Source organism: Numida meleagris, chromosome 2 (genome assembly GCF_002078875.1).
Source record: "Numida meleagris isolate 19003 breed g44 Domestic line chromosome 2, NumMel1.0, whole genome shotgun sequence".
Lineage (NCBI taxonomy): Eukaryota > Metazoa > Chordata > Aves > Galliformes > Numididae > Numida > Numida meleagris.
In genome coordinates, this window is record NC_034410.1 from 62661011 (window position 1) to 62675392 (window position 14382).

Below are 14382 nucleotides of genomic sequence, written 5' to 3' on the forward strand. Positions count from 1 at the left end.
TTCTCTCAGGTCCACAGCCATAAAGAAGCCTTGCGCCTGCCTCTGTACTGGCTGGTCACTTTGTACTCGGCTGGCATAAACCATGATAGTTTTCTGTACAGGTGGGCTGGCACCCAGGAATCCTGGCCAGCATACACTTAGCCCAGCTTGGGATGTGTTGAACATCTTCCTTTGGACCCACCAGTTTTGGCAGACCACGTCTATGCTGATTTTTGCCAGTGAAGCTGTATCACACTGATTTGAGAATTTAAATAATGGCAAAGCTAAGCCTGCAACTTTTAAAATGTTAGCCAAGTTGTATGCGTTAGCAGCAGGCTTATCTCCACATGAAAGCCAGCGTATGACAGGGCAGAACATGGATGCCCTGTACGCTGTCACCATGCACGTAGGCAGCAGACGTGCATGCAGGCTGTGGCAGAAACCACTGTCACTGGCTCTCGCCAAGTGCTGGAGGTTCCTGCTGCTTCAGTCCAGGCTGTGGGGTGAGAGCTTCCTCTCATGCTTAGAGGGGGATGTTGTAAAATCAAAATGTATGTCTCTGCTAACCTGCCCCTGTTGTGGCTGAGAAAATGTGAAAAGCATTCAAGCGCAGTTCAGCAAAGCAGATCTGAAGGGATTGTAACCATAGGCACGGAGGATAACCTCTTCCACCAGCACATTAGCTTGGGAGGACGTGCATCGGTAGCCCAGCCCCCTGTGTGGACTTTGTTAGATTATCTCTAGGGAGATGATTGCAGAGGAACCTGCTGCTCATTTGTAGTGTGAAACCACGCAGCTCCTCCTCTGGCTGCCACCGTGCTCCTGCTCATGGGGGCAGCTACTCGGTTCATCTATGTCTGCCCTAAAGATGGGGGGTAGGCATAACGTTTTTGTACACCCAGTGTGAGGTGGCTTACCCCTCTGTGAAACTCCGGTGAGCTGCTTCCCTGCTGACTGCAAACCAGGAGCATCCTCACGGGGAACTTTTCTGCTGAAATCAAAGTGAAACTTCACCCTGGGCTTTCTTATTGCTGCCTCCTGAGTCACCACATCCTTCTCTTGTCACCACCACCTTTCAGTTTAGAAAGTGGCAATGAGAAACAGTATTCAGCAGTAAGTGAGAACTGGGTCTTTATTCAAGGAATAAACTTATAGAAGGGTTAAAATTTGCTCTTTGAAAGCAGAGAGCACCAAAAGGTCCACCTGGGGAGTCAGTTGTTGGCGTGCTGCAGTTTTACAGTGCTTCCCTACATTTCTTGTGGAGACAAGCCCCAAGGAATCTGAAGACTTGGCTTATTTTCCTGATCCTGCAACAGATTTCCTGTCTTGCCCGGCTGTGGGTAAGTCTTTTTGGTGCACATTTTCAAGCTCGGGCTTTAATTTTAGCCCTCTGGCTTAAGATATCCAGAGTCTGTCCTGCACGTGTATTAATCACTTACAGCTCCAGCCAAAATTAATAGAAGCTGCCTGTACACAAAAGTGCACAGAAAATTAGATGCTACTTAGAAAAACAAGGCCTGCCCTGTCTTACTCAGCTTGCTTATGTATTTAGTGGGGATGATAACACCTGTCCAGCTGCGGAGACATCAGGCTAAATTAATTAAGGTTAGCAAAGGATGTGAAGCAATTAATTAGTTTTTGCAGCGTTGCTTGTACATGCAAAGGAGAAGAGCTCTTTGAGCATTGTTTCTCCTGTTTTGGTCTTTTTATTGGATTCAAATAAGGATAAACATTACCTCCTTCACAGCAAGCTCAGCTAAATGTTATATGCCCGCGAAGCGTTTGGTTTTACTTGGAAGGATTAGGGCATGAGATTTTGGTTCCCCTCACTTGTTTATGAGCATGAATTTACTACACATAAATCACTGCAGGTCAGAACATTGCTGTTGCCTTAACACAAAGTAAGAGAGCTCAGAATCACCCTTTAATGTTGTGCAATTGGACAGGATTTGGCTTGTCCTGATTTTATGTTTGGAGAACTCAGGCTGCCCTTTGTGCTCGATGTTCTACCTCTTTTTCTCTTGAAGGTCCAGTGGAGAAATCCGACAGGGCGCGTTTGCATCACTCACTCACTGCCTGTTCTTTGTCTGTGTGCAGTGTTTTGCTGAAATTAAAGCACAGCTTTCTTCTCTTTGCTCATTGTGGGATTTCCCAGTGTTTCACAAGGCTGCCGTTTGATGAACATTTCAAGCTGGCACTGATGCTGAAAGAAACAGTCATGTTTTCTTTATACCTGTTCCCTTGTTTCTAGTCCAGGGTGCACGTGGCTGTAAGGTGGACCAGATCAGGGAGGGAATCTGGCTCAGAAAATAGCTGTTTCTGTCTTGTAATCACATTTGTTTTATGTGGTTCCCTTTCATGACAGGGCTTAACAGCAGGGCAAAGAAGAGGAGCTGGGGAGAGAAGGAGGCGAGGTCAGGCTTCTTCAGGTGGGAAGCCTTACTGTTTCCCACCCCATGTCTCTTTGTCTCCTACCGCCACTATCTCCTGGTGGTGGCAACGAGTTAATGTGACTCAGGAGCCAGAAGGTGAGAGGCTTGCTGCGGATGAAGGCCTATATTGTGTCCTTCTGAACCCAAGGCTATTCCCCTCCCCCTTTCCATTCTTTGGGTATGGAGAGCTACTCCGACTCACATAAGCTAACAATCTGTTTGAGAAGAAACAATTAGGGCCGTTGAAGTTGTTGACATCCTACTTTCATTTTTTTTCTTTCCAGTGGCATAACGGGTACTCCAGCTTAGCTCGTCCTTTTGTGCTCTCCATCCCTTGCATTGAATCCATGAGGAGGGATGAGGGTAGAACCGCAGCCCCCCTAAACAGCTGGGACCAACAATTAAAGACACTCAGCATTTCTCACAGCTCACACCGTAGCTTTCGAGCAGGCTGGTAACTGGAAACACTGTGCACTCCACTGCTTGGACTCGCAGGCTCCCTAGCCAGCTGTGGGCTGCTCACCACCACCGCTGAGCCCAGTGAGGATGGGCTGTGGTTGCGGGAGGCCATCAGGTCGGCTTGCGTGTCTTTTTCCAGGAAGTCGAGTGCACACTCCCTGCTTCTTCTTTTTTTTCATGATCTTCAAGAGTTCAGCTTAAAGCAGCTGCAGAAAAAAAGCATCCTGCTGCAGAAGAGCCAATGGCCCTGGAAACAGACTGCTTTTATAGGAAGCCTTACGGGAGCCAGATGCCCCTTACCCTGACAAAGACTGATCAGGTGGCTGCTGGTATCGCCTTTCACTGCTCTTTGGCAAGGGTGGAAACACAGAATGGTGGTGAGTTTTCAGGTGGAGACGTACTTTATTTTTGCTTAAGTGATGCAGGTGGAAAGTGTCATTCTATGCAATGCAGTGCCGGCGTAGGGACAGAAAGGAGGACTATCAGTGTCTAGGAGCATGCATGCAACTACTGTAATTCTCAGATGCAGGGTGCCATGAATTTATGCTTTGTGAGAGGTCAGGTCAGATCATCAGCACGGAAAATAAACCTATTGGATGTACCTCCGGGGGGTGCAGGAGGCTCTGCTGCAAGTCTCTTGGCACGGGGTGAGTTTTGGACAGGGAATCACTTTGGAGATCGGAGAAGGGAGGAATACACGCTGAGTTCAGCCGCGAGTCTTTGCAGAACCAAAGCATTACTTCTTCCTGCAACCACTCTTGGGTCGCTTCTGACCCGGGTGGTAGGTCAGGATCTTTCTTCAAAATGCCGTGTAGGGCTTGCAGAGATTATTCCGACCGTTTATTGCAGTGTTGCCACAAAATCTCTCTCTTTTTCCTTGCCTCTCTCATCATCTCGATCCTGCTCACACCAGTACATAACGCGCATTTCATGAATTATTTGGGGGATGAAACAGAAACTCCCTGCTCAATCCAGCAGCCTGCTGGGTTTTTATCTCAAGATGATGGTTTTTTTTTTTTTACATTTATAAACGCCGAGGGGCGCGACACAACTCCAACCCTAACTCGCTGCCTCTTCACTTTCAGGCATTTCCCCAGCACTTCCCCACCCGAGCGGCCGCAGCAGGTGTTCCACGGAGGAAGAGGAGGATGAAGCCCGGCGTATGAGCCAGCCCCGCCGGCTGCCGAGTGCCACCAGAGGGTGCTGCGCCGTGCCGCCGGCCGGCAGGGACGGGTGGGGACGGGAGGGATGCGGGAGGGACGCGGGAGGCTGCGGCCCCAGCCTGCTCCCTGCCTGCCAGCCCCTGCTGCGGTTGCCTGGCTGCTTGCTTTGGTTGCCCTGCAGCTAGCTAGCTCAGTCTGATGAACCTCAGCTCCCCCCGCGGAAAACAAACGTTTGTGGCCACGCTGATGCGCGAGGAGAAGAACGTCGACACCGCAGATAACGTGGTTGGTACATCTCGGGGCAGCACGTGCAGAAAACAGCACTTCAGAGGGTTGGTTTGTTAACTTCGCACTCCTGCGGAGTAACTAGCCACCCTTTAGCGGGAGAGAATTAGTCTCTCTTTAGCAGAAGGCATCGCATCCCTCTGCTTATCTGCCGTGCTGCTCCCGCCCTGCTCTCCCCAGCAGCCTCACGCCTCGGTGCCTGCTGTCCCACACGTCCGGGGCTGCTGTACAGAGCGCTCCTTATACAGACGTCTCTTGGCATGAAGGCGCTCCCCGGGAGCACGACTGTAGGTTGAAATTCAGCCTTCTTGGAATAAGCAAATGCCAGGGGTTTATTTCCTATTAAGCTAGCAGATAGTTTGTGCATTTAGCCGCAGTTTGCTGTCTCCAACCAGATACGGGTGGATACTTTTTTCCTTCCTCTTTATATTTCCAGCCTGGGAAACAGCAAAAAGTTCGTGAAAAAGCAACATCTGTGGGAGAGAGAGAGAGAAAAGGATGAGGCAGGCTGGCCGGGCAGCCAGCCTCAGGAGATGGTAAGACAGAAGAGCTATTCATTGTGAGAGGCAGTTGCTCCTCACCCTGCTAGACTATAAATTGGACACCTTATTAAGAGCTGATCCTCTGACAGCCCCACCCCAGGCTGTGCTCACCCTCCAGACTAGAGGAACATAATCCCGTTTTGCTCTGGGTGCCTGCTGTTGGGTGAGCACATGTGTGAGCAGGACAGAGGATACGAGGCAGAAGGAAGCAGCACACTTTTTTGTTCGTGGGTTGTCAGCTTAGGAAAGTAAGGCAAACTTTTGAGAGGGAACATGGAGGAGTTTGGATGGCAGTGAAGTTTGGGCTCTCACACTACAATGTGCTAGTTGCCTTACCAAATAATGCAACCAGTATTTATTTTTTTCCTTTTTTTTTAACTTGTTTTCTCAGTTGTAACTTAAAAAAGCCAACTCACTGGCACTGTGTGCCAACACAAATGTTGCTGCTGAAATCAATCATCGTGAGAGACTGGCGAGATATAACCCCACCATGGCACAGGCTTTGAGTGGGCCTCTTTGGTCATTCCAAGTTTCTTCAGAAGAAGTTGTTGCCAGTTTGCCTGGTAACTTCCTTCTTGTCAGATGAGCCGAAAGGTCTGAGCAGACTTAGGCAGATGTCAAGTTGAATGGTTGCTGTGGTGAAAAATTCACTGGAATGTGAGTTTAACAAATTCATCAGTTGTATCATCCTTGGCAAGACTTCTGAGCTTTTCAACCTTTGCACACCTTTAACCATTTGAAAGGTTCTTGGGCTTGCATTTAAAGCACACAAGCTATTGCCAGTTGCTGTCAGAAATAAATAGCTTTGTGTATTCTTCAGAGCTTGATTTTGTGCTGAAGAAAACAGGATGGATTACAAGCCTGTTGTACTGTATCTGAACACTATTCCTGCTCATACAGTCATGTTTTTCCTTCCAAGTGAAACCAACTGGAGGAATCATGGAATACTAGATGTGCTGGGAGGATTCTGCATTTTCAGAGCATCTGCTCTGAATGTTGTATCAATACATTGCTCGTTGGTTTCGCTGTTGAGGTTCCTCTGTTTTACTTTTCCTTGGTAGGCAATTTAAACATAGTTAGATATATTGGTGGTCAGGTAATTCAAAGTCACATGGAAATGTGACCATCATACAAGCCTCCCCCCTTCCCGTGTAGCACTGAGTTAAGGACACAGATCCAGGTGTATTTCAATGGCATCTCCTAGATTTGTTGACTTGGGCTGCATCTCATATAATTGAAAAACAGCTTTTGTATTTACTTTAGGAGAAAAAACATTTTTTTTCAGATCTGAAAAATCTAAGATATTGCAGTGGCTCACTTGAAAATGTTCATGTGATTCTCTAGGTTCTGATTACCTGATTGTCGCTGGTGTACTGGAAGGCATCGACTCATAAGATGTTCCTAGATCCCTTTACTTGTGTGCCTCCGATGACTTTGCAAGATTATGAAAATGAGCACAAGGCATCTTCAACATTTCTCTCACTTTTCCTCTCCTACATCCTACTTGAGGGACTTTTTAGTTTTGCCAGTGATTTTGTTTCCCAGTAAAACAATGTGTCTGAACCTGGTGCTGTCAGCTCAGATCTCCTTTTATCAGGTACCAGTGAAGCTGCACTGGAGTGGGCCCTTGGAAATCAGACTCCAACATGTCTGTCAGACATGGATTACTTGTTAGTACTGGTGGTTTTGGTGCAGTTAGAAGAGAGGAGGGGAAGCTGGGTTGAAAAACTGAAGTTTTCTCTTTTTGTTCTAGACTTTTGAGATTTATGGTTTTCCCCTGCAGTTAGTCAGGATTTTGCAGTTGTGTCCTAGGCACTAGAGAGTCTGTCCCTAGTGCACCTATCCTTCAAATTGGGTATTTATTGTGTCACAGAGCAGTATGACTGTCAGATTTCAACATAGCTGTGGCCGTCTTTACACCAATTTTTGCTAAGGTGTTGAAAGCTTTGAAAATAAGGCCTTTGGGACTAAGCGGTGAGCAGAGCAAAGATCAGAGTTTGAACTTGCTTGGAGGTCTTGCGTTGCTGAGTAAATGGACTGACACATTTTTGTATGGGGCATCATTTCTAAACCCATCATGTTTGTAGAAAACAAGCTTAAGGAGCAAGTTCAATCTAGCAAGTCGTCTGATCAGAAATAGCAGTGAAGAACAGAGGTATTTGCAACAACAGGCTGAATGAGTTCAGATAAACATTAAATCTCCATTTTGTCTTAATGCCAGTGATGGAGAATGAATGACATTATGGAAATGTGAAATGCTTTCCTCTACCACCTTCAGCCCAGGCTCTTGCAACAATTCAGCTTCTGCCAACTTCTCTTCATTCATTTTCTGATCTCAGCCAAGCCCTTGTGGAGCTGGGTAACGGTGTTATTTGCATGGGAGGTGAAGATGATGTAGAGATGGGTGTCATATGTGTACTGCTGACAAGTCAGTCCATGGTGCCACTGAATCTTCTCTACAGGCTTTATATAGATATTGAACAGGCTGGGTGAGGGGAAAGAATTTTATGTTATTCAGCAGGTGGAAAAGGTTTTGGAGGTTAAGGAAAGAGCAAGTGTTTATCATAAATCTCTTGAGCTTACTGGAGATTGATGTAAGGGATGTCTGAGGATGTACCAGCTCAGTTCCACAGGGCTGTGAACAGACATTTATTTTCAAACAGCTGAGCTGGCTGGAGATCATTCCAGATGCTTGCTACCAACCCTCTGCTGATGGTTGCCGTACCCATTGCTCTGCTGTTAGAAAAGGTAGTCCAAAGTCTTCCTGATCTGTCAGGTGAAGTCTGTCAGATAGTTGTAAGTGCTGATAAAGGTGGTGTTATTTAACTCAGCTGATATTGTGTTACCTTTAAGAGAGAACATTCACATTACTGTGAGTTTTGAAAAAGAGAGAAAGGATAAAAAAAGACCATAGACTATCCTACAGAGCATATCCACAGCCCCAGACAGCTCCTGCATTGCCTCCTGCAGGCCTGAAGATGGGCAAGGCATGTGTGTGGGGCTGGCTACATCTTCTGGAACAGGCAATGCTGCTGCTGTTTCGGGGTTTGCTTTTTTGGGTGAACGTATACTTGGATATTTTGTATAAATCTTAAAATATGCTTAAATGCTTAAAATATGCTTAATGCTTAAAATATATGTAAAGTGCTTGTTTCTTATGTGAGTGACTGAAATGATGTATGTGGAGCTGTGTCAGCCTCCTGCAGGGTTAGGTACCTCATGTGGCAAAAGCCCAGATAACCAAGAGTTTGTTATTATCCAAATTTTCTAACGGAGCTCTTATAGGAAATTGTTATTAATTATTATGTTAATACCACAGTGGTTAAAGCTGAAAGCAAGTTACAATAAAATGTTTAAGTTGAGGCAAAGAAGAAAGCTCGTGTGCTCAAGTGTTCATTCAGAAATGGGAGAAATGGGAAGAATTGGGTCGAAAACATATGGGTGTTTTTAAGAGATCCTGGAATTCTTGCAGGTTTTCCAGATCCAAAAACACAAAACTGCGGAAGATTCCTTGACATGTACACAGGCAAAACAGAGCAAGCAAGAATGCCGGTCATCCTTGCTGGCCATTCTGTTTCTGAACTGGGCTAGAATGAAGCATCCTACCTTAACAACAGTCCAAAACTCTGTTGGAATTTGGACTAGCATCCAAACTCAAGGCACAGGCTCTTCCCTAAATAAAAATAACTCGATCACAAGCTATTTTGGGGTGGTGACTTTCAGACAAGAAATGTAGGGCTTACATAGATTTTTACTTATGTCACATACATCTGGATGCTGTACTCCTTCCTGCAGATACTCTGAACATGCTCTCTTCAGCTCAGAGCCAAAGAACCCCAACTGGAAGGTAGAAACGGTAAAACAACTGATGTTACTCAAGGTAAACACCGAGGTTTTTTTTGGTGGTTTATTTATTCCACAGAGGATATTCTGCTACTCTGGTTGCTGCTGATGCTGATAAAATTTCTGTCATGGCCTGTGATGAACAGCATGCAATGTTGGTTCAAGATAAGAGCCAACAGCACGTCAAAGAGTCTTCTCCAAATAGGAATCCCCATAGATCTGGCTTTTTTTGACAGGGAGGTAGTTAACGAAACTGCCACGCCTGGCACCATTTACATCGCTCCCAAAGCTGTCCATCACCATCCTCTCCCCTTCCCACAGCACCCAGTAACAAATCTGTTTTTTCCTGTTTACTTGGATATACCTGGTATTGTGATAGGAACAGTTCCCGTTCATGAAGAATGCGGTAGGATACAGCTAGTTGTAAGGGACAGGAAGCAAAGGAGGAAGCGGTGTGCTGGGCTATTGTTGTTAATGGCACTAAGCAGCACATGCTAAAGCATGTTTTACACCAGTGTGAGCGCTGCTGTGCATGATGTCCTACTGGGAGTGCCTGCACTGTGTGCAGCAGATGGGCAGCAGGAGGGTTCCACTGCTGGGTTGTGAGGTAAGAGTGCTTCCCACCTCAGGAGCTCCAAGCAGTCTATGAACTTCAGTTGATTTAAAGCTTTGGACCTTCTAAATTATTATCTCACTGTATCCTGGAGCCAGGCAGATTTGCTGAAGATATCACAGGAAGTTTTCAGCTGTGCCAAGTGTATAAACTAGATCTTCTGACTCACAGGTCCAGGGTTTAATCGAAGGAGTTTTCTTCCTCTTAACATACCTAGCCTGCCTTCTCTTTGATACCATCCCACCCTCTCCTAATCACTGGTTGACATCTGATCCCTATGACTCTTGTATAACCTTCAAGGTCTATTGTATTGGGTCCAAGATCTTGTGTTTTATTTCTGGCTGTTCTAATTTTGAGTCCATCCCTGCAATTCCAGGGGGCTCACCCCAAGACTGGCTGCAAGCCCTTGGAAAGCAGGGTGCCCCTTGGTGGCACGTCCCGCTGCAGAGCAGTGATTTCCCCGAACCAGTCACTGTACTCCACTAAACCCTAGTGCGGAGGATGGCTATTGCCTCCCACGTGCTTCCTGCAATTTCTGCTTAAGTATAGTATTCTTTGCTCTCTGCCTGCAGTTGGAATGTAAAGCTGCTTTCTGTAGATTTAAAGCTGCTGCTTCCTCCAAAATGGCTTTAGTTTAGTGCTCAGCTCAGTGATTTGTACAGAGTACTTAAACCAGCAGGTATCTGAAATCCGAATACTTTATTCAGATCTAAGTTAACACAGAACATTTCTTCTATCAATATTATTAGCTTTTCTTGTCTCTTTAACCTCATTGTTCTTGGTTCACAGTCTCTTTTTTCCCTCCCCTCTAAGGATTTGCAATTTGCAGTTTGGGCTATGGATGTAGTGGACCAAATCCTGCCTTAATTTAAGTCTGTAAGAGCAGTGGAACTACATCCATGCATGTGAGAGCGCAGGATGCTGAAATCATTTCACCATTTTGAAAAGTCACACGGTCTAGAGAACTGATGCTGAGAGATGTCATTTAGGATTATCTAAGTCCTTATACTGTAAATCCTGATGTAAAGATAGCTTTTCCCTTGGTTATATACTTTTATTGGTGAAGAGATTCTTTTTTTTTTTTTTTTAATTTTCAATTTTAGATGCTGTGCATCTAGAACCCTTTACTGGAGTTATAACACTTTTATAACAGCATTTTACACAATACAGCACTTTTCCCATCCCATGTAGCAACGGCGTATCTCCAGCAGTGGAGTTCATGGATTGAGACTGGTACTAAAATAATATTTAGCATTTGTACAGATGATGAAACTTCAGTTTCAAGTTCAGTTTTGTAGGGGATTTTTACTTTTCAGAATTTGAGCTGGCATATTTTGAAATGTGTCCTGTTTTTTTTAATTCTGAATTCCTCTGTTTGCTTTGGGTCAATTGCAAGTTTTGATTTTGAGTTTTCCAGCTTACCTGCTGCAATACTTAAACAAAAAATTAAAATGACACACAAAATTAAAATGACAGCAGTACTGAAGTTAAAAAAAAAAAAAAAAAAAAAAAGCTATGTTGTGCTGGAAACATGCTGAAAAGAAATGTTTCAACACTGCTGGAACTCTTTGTTTTCCTGGTTTTCTTCCTGAACGAAATCCTGGCGAAATCAGCTGGATTTTGTGATGTGTTTTGGCTCCAGCAGAGCAGGATCCCAGCAGCGTTTCTTCTGATAGCTTGAGAAGAGCAGGAGCGGTGGACCTCCCCATGTGGATGGTTTTGTTCCAGGAAAAGAGTCCTCCTGGCCTGTGAAGAGGAGCGATTCAACGTGCCTTCCAACGTGCCTTCCATTTGGGGGTAGGAGGGGAAGGAGGGAGAGGGACGAGGACACTTCCTTCACAGCGCTCTGTCAGGGCTTCTGGCCAAGAATGAAAGTCTAAATTCAAGTCGGGGAGCACCGTGCCAGATCCTGAGAGTTTGGGAGTCCCTTTGTCCAGAAGCTTGCAAAAGTTAAGGTAGTTGCCAAATGAGATGCGTGGCATCCATGTAATACATCTGACGCATGAAAATGGGTTCCCGTTGAGCTTAACGTGGTGCCTGAGGCAAAAGTACTTCTGATTCCCTGCATGATGCGGTAATTACTGGGCTGCTGCTGCTTGCCTTAAACCCGGCTACAATGGCAGCTCAGGACAACCGCCAGCCGCGGGTCAGGCTGAGGCAGATGGCATGCACTCAGAGAGGGAAGGTGGGGCTGCCTTTGGTTCTGTTCTCTCTCCAGGATGAGAGGACCTGATAGCATTTGCATTTCTCCTTAGACTCAACCATTAAGTCTGATGACAGAAATGAACCTTTCCCCCTGGATATGAGCCAAGAAACTTTTTTTTTCTTCTTTTTTTTTTTCCTCTCCTGTCTCTTTTATAACTGTCATTTTTGTGTATCTCTGGAACAGATCACGTACTACTGTCACGCGCTGTAGGTGTGCTCCCCTTTTCCTTCAGCTGTGTTCTGCTTCCCATCTGCCAGGTGAGAGCCTCTCCGTGGTTGTCTGATGCTTGCTTGCCATAGGTGATGGGGACTGAAACAATTGCTTCTGCCCCACAGAGAGGCTCTGCATCTCAAAGAGAGGGAAGTCTGCTGTGGAAACACCATGAGCTGTGTCAACAGGATCATAACAATTCCCGTAGGATGAGGCTGCCTGTTTTCCCATGCCGTGCTGGAAAGTTCAGCCAGTCGTGCTTGTGCAAACCCCTGGAGGGCTCTGAGGCTGAGCAGGTGTCAGCGAGGACGTAGCTGGGGTTGCAGAACTCCTATTACAGGCTGTACTGGCCAGAGAGGAAATTTGTCTTGGTAGGAATTGTCTTTGTCTTTTGTAGGGATGCCGCTGGAGGACAATAGGCAGGGGAAATCCCACAATGACATTTCCCAAGCTAATAAAGTGAGTTTCCAATTTTTGTACTGATAGGGGCAATCCCAATCTATTAATAAATGTTGAGTGATGTCCTGTGCTGAGGGGTTGTCGAGGGCTGCCAGTGCAGTTGCTCTGATACAGGAGGTGTCTTTGCAGAGGCATCAGTTCTGCCATGCTACTGCACTGAGAAAATAAAGCTGTAGCATTTTTGAGGGCTGTCATAGCCTAGGTAACTGTGCTGTGTTTTGGGCCACAGCTCAACTGCTCCAGCTCCACAGGCAGCAGCACTGCTTGTCCCCTGCAGCCTGAGCCAGGAGTGGGGTTTCCTCTGCAAAGCAGGGCATGGTCTCTCCTGTCCCCCTGAGTCAGAGAGAGTGTCCTTTCCCTAGCATCTTGCCAGCACAGGAGCAGAGGCTGCCCAGTCCCTCACCATCTCCCCTGTTCACATCGGGGCTGCTTTTTCCTTGGCCTTCCCTACTGCAGTGAGCCATCCTCTGCCTTTCTGCCCTGTGCTGGCTGCGAATGAGGCTTCCTCTGTGTCCTTCCTGAGCCGCGGACTCACTTCCAGTGCACTACAGGCAGGCCTCTATTCGGATGAACGTCCCTGTTAAATATGTATGAAGCTGACTGACTGCAGCTTCTTACTTGTCCAGGTTTTATTTCTTTTTTATTCATTTGCCTACTGCTTTATTGGGACTTTTTTACTCAGAGGAAGAACGTACTCCTCTCTGTGAGTTTTGACTTGCTTGAGAGACTGCCCTCAATCTGTTTGTCTTTAAAACTTCCTCCCCTCCTCCTCCACTTCATCTCTCTCTTGCTCTTTTCTTTTTTTTCCCCTCTGCAGCTGCTGGACAGCTTTGTGACCACCAGTTGGGATGGCTGTTTGCCACTCTCTCATGATTACTGCCATGTGCTGTTACCCTTGTGCCTGCTCCCTGTGTTCTTCCCCAGTCAAAGAGGGATTCTCCTCTGCAGAGCCTGGTCACAGTTGTCCCTTGTCTGAGGCAAGAGCTCATGCTTAGCTCTGACTCCATACAAAGCCTAGTATTTGTTTAATTTGGTGATTTTTGCCTTGTGCTTCTCTGTACAATATGAGGTGTTCATTTGGCTTTCTATCTGCGCCTTGCATTTATGTACTCATTTGTCAGGGCTTTGACTCACCTATGCTTGGCAAATTGTGTCTATCTCAACCTGGGTGTTTGTTGCCACTGTGCCACAGCCACCAGCCAAACAATACACGTGTTCCTGCCTCTGTAATGGCAAGGTGAAGTCTTTCACGAGAGCCCGTGATGCAGCCAGGTTGTGGATGGTTGGTGGTTGGCTCTCCTGCAGCTGCGGAGGTGATCAGTAAGGAGGAGGTCTCACCACAGCCACAGAAGCTGGATGAGCTGGAGCTTACTTGTCAGCACTTCCAGCACTAGTGGTGAAGGTGCATCAGGAAGTTGGGGCTTCATAAAAAGACTGTTGTTTTGAGTGGGGCAAATACCCTGATGGCGGTGGCTGTGTAAGGGCATACTCATCCTGTGAGCTGGTGTAACCCATTTGTACTGTGCCTGAGGGCTTTGGCTGGGGTTTGTAGGCATGCAAAAGGAACTTCAGCACCCAGCTCCTGACGAAGCTTTGCCTTTAAAACCTTCAGGATGTTGTGATTTCCCATCTTCTCTAGTCATCAGGGAATCTCCCAAGATTAAGTAAAAGCAAGAGAGATCTCCAAACACACACAGTGGCCTGCAAGCTGGAGTGCCACCCACTGAAGCGAGGGCTGGTTAAAATGCTGCCGGAACGTGGATGCCATCAGTGGCTTGGAGATTTTGCAACATATCAGCATAGTGAGGAGTCGCTCTGCCTGGAGGAGGAGCCCTGTGAGCCACTTCAGAGGTTCTTCTCTGCAGCCCTGCTGGTGCCCCTCAGGGAAACTGGTGCCTTAGCTGCCACAGGCCTGGGAAGGAGGATATCTGCACCCTTGAAGGGATTTTGTGCCAGGTGACAGGCACTTTGCTGGGCACGAGACACTCGATGTCCTTGCCCAGGACAAAGAAGAGTTTTCCCTCTACTGAAATCACTCCTACGTCTCCCTGCTTGTTTACTCTGCAGGGAGGCCTGCTGTGGCCTGCGAACCACCTCAGCCTCTGATGGGGGAGTGCCGTGCCCCTGCTGACGCCCAGCCAAGGCTGCCTGAAAAATGACGGCATCGGCCTGGATCAGTCAGGGTCAGCTC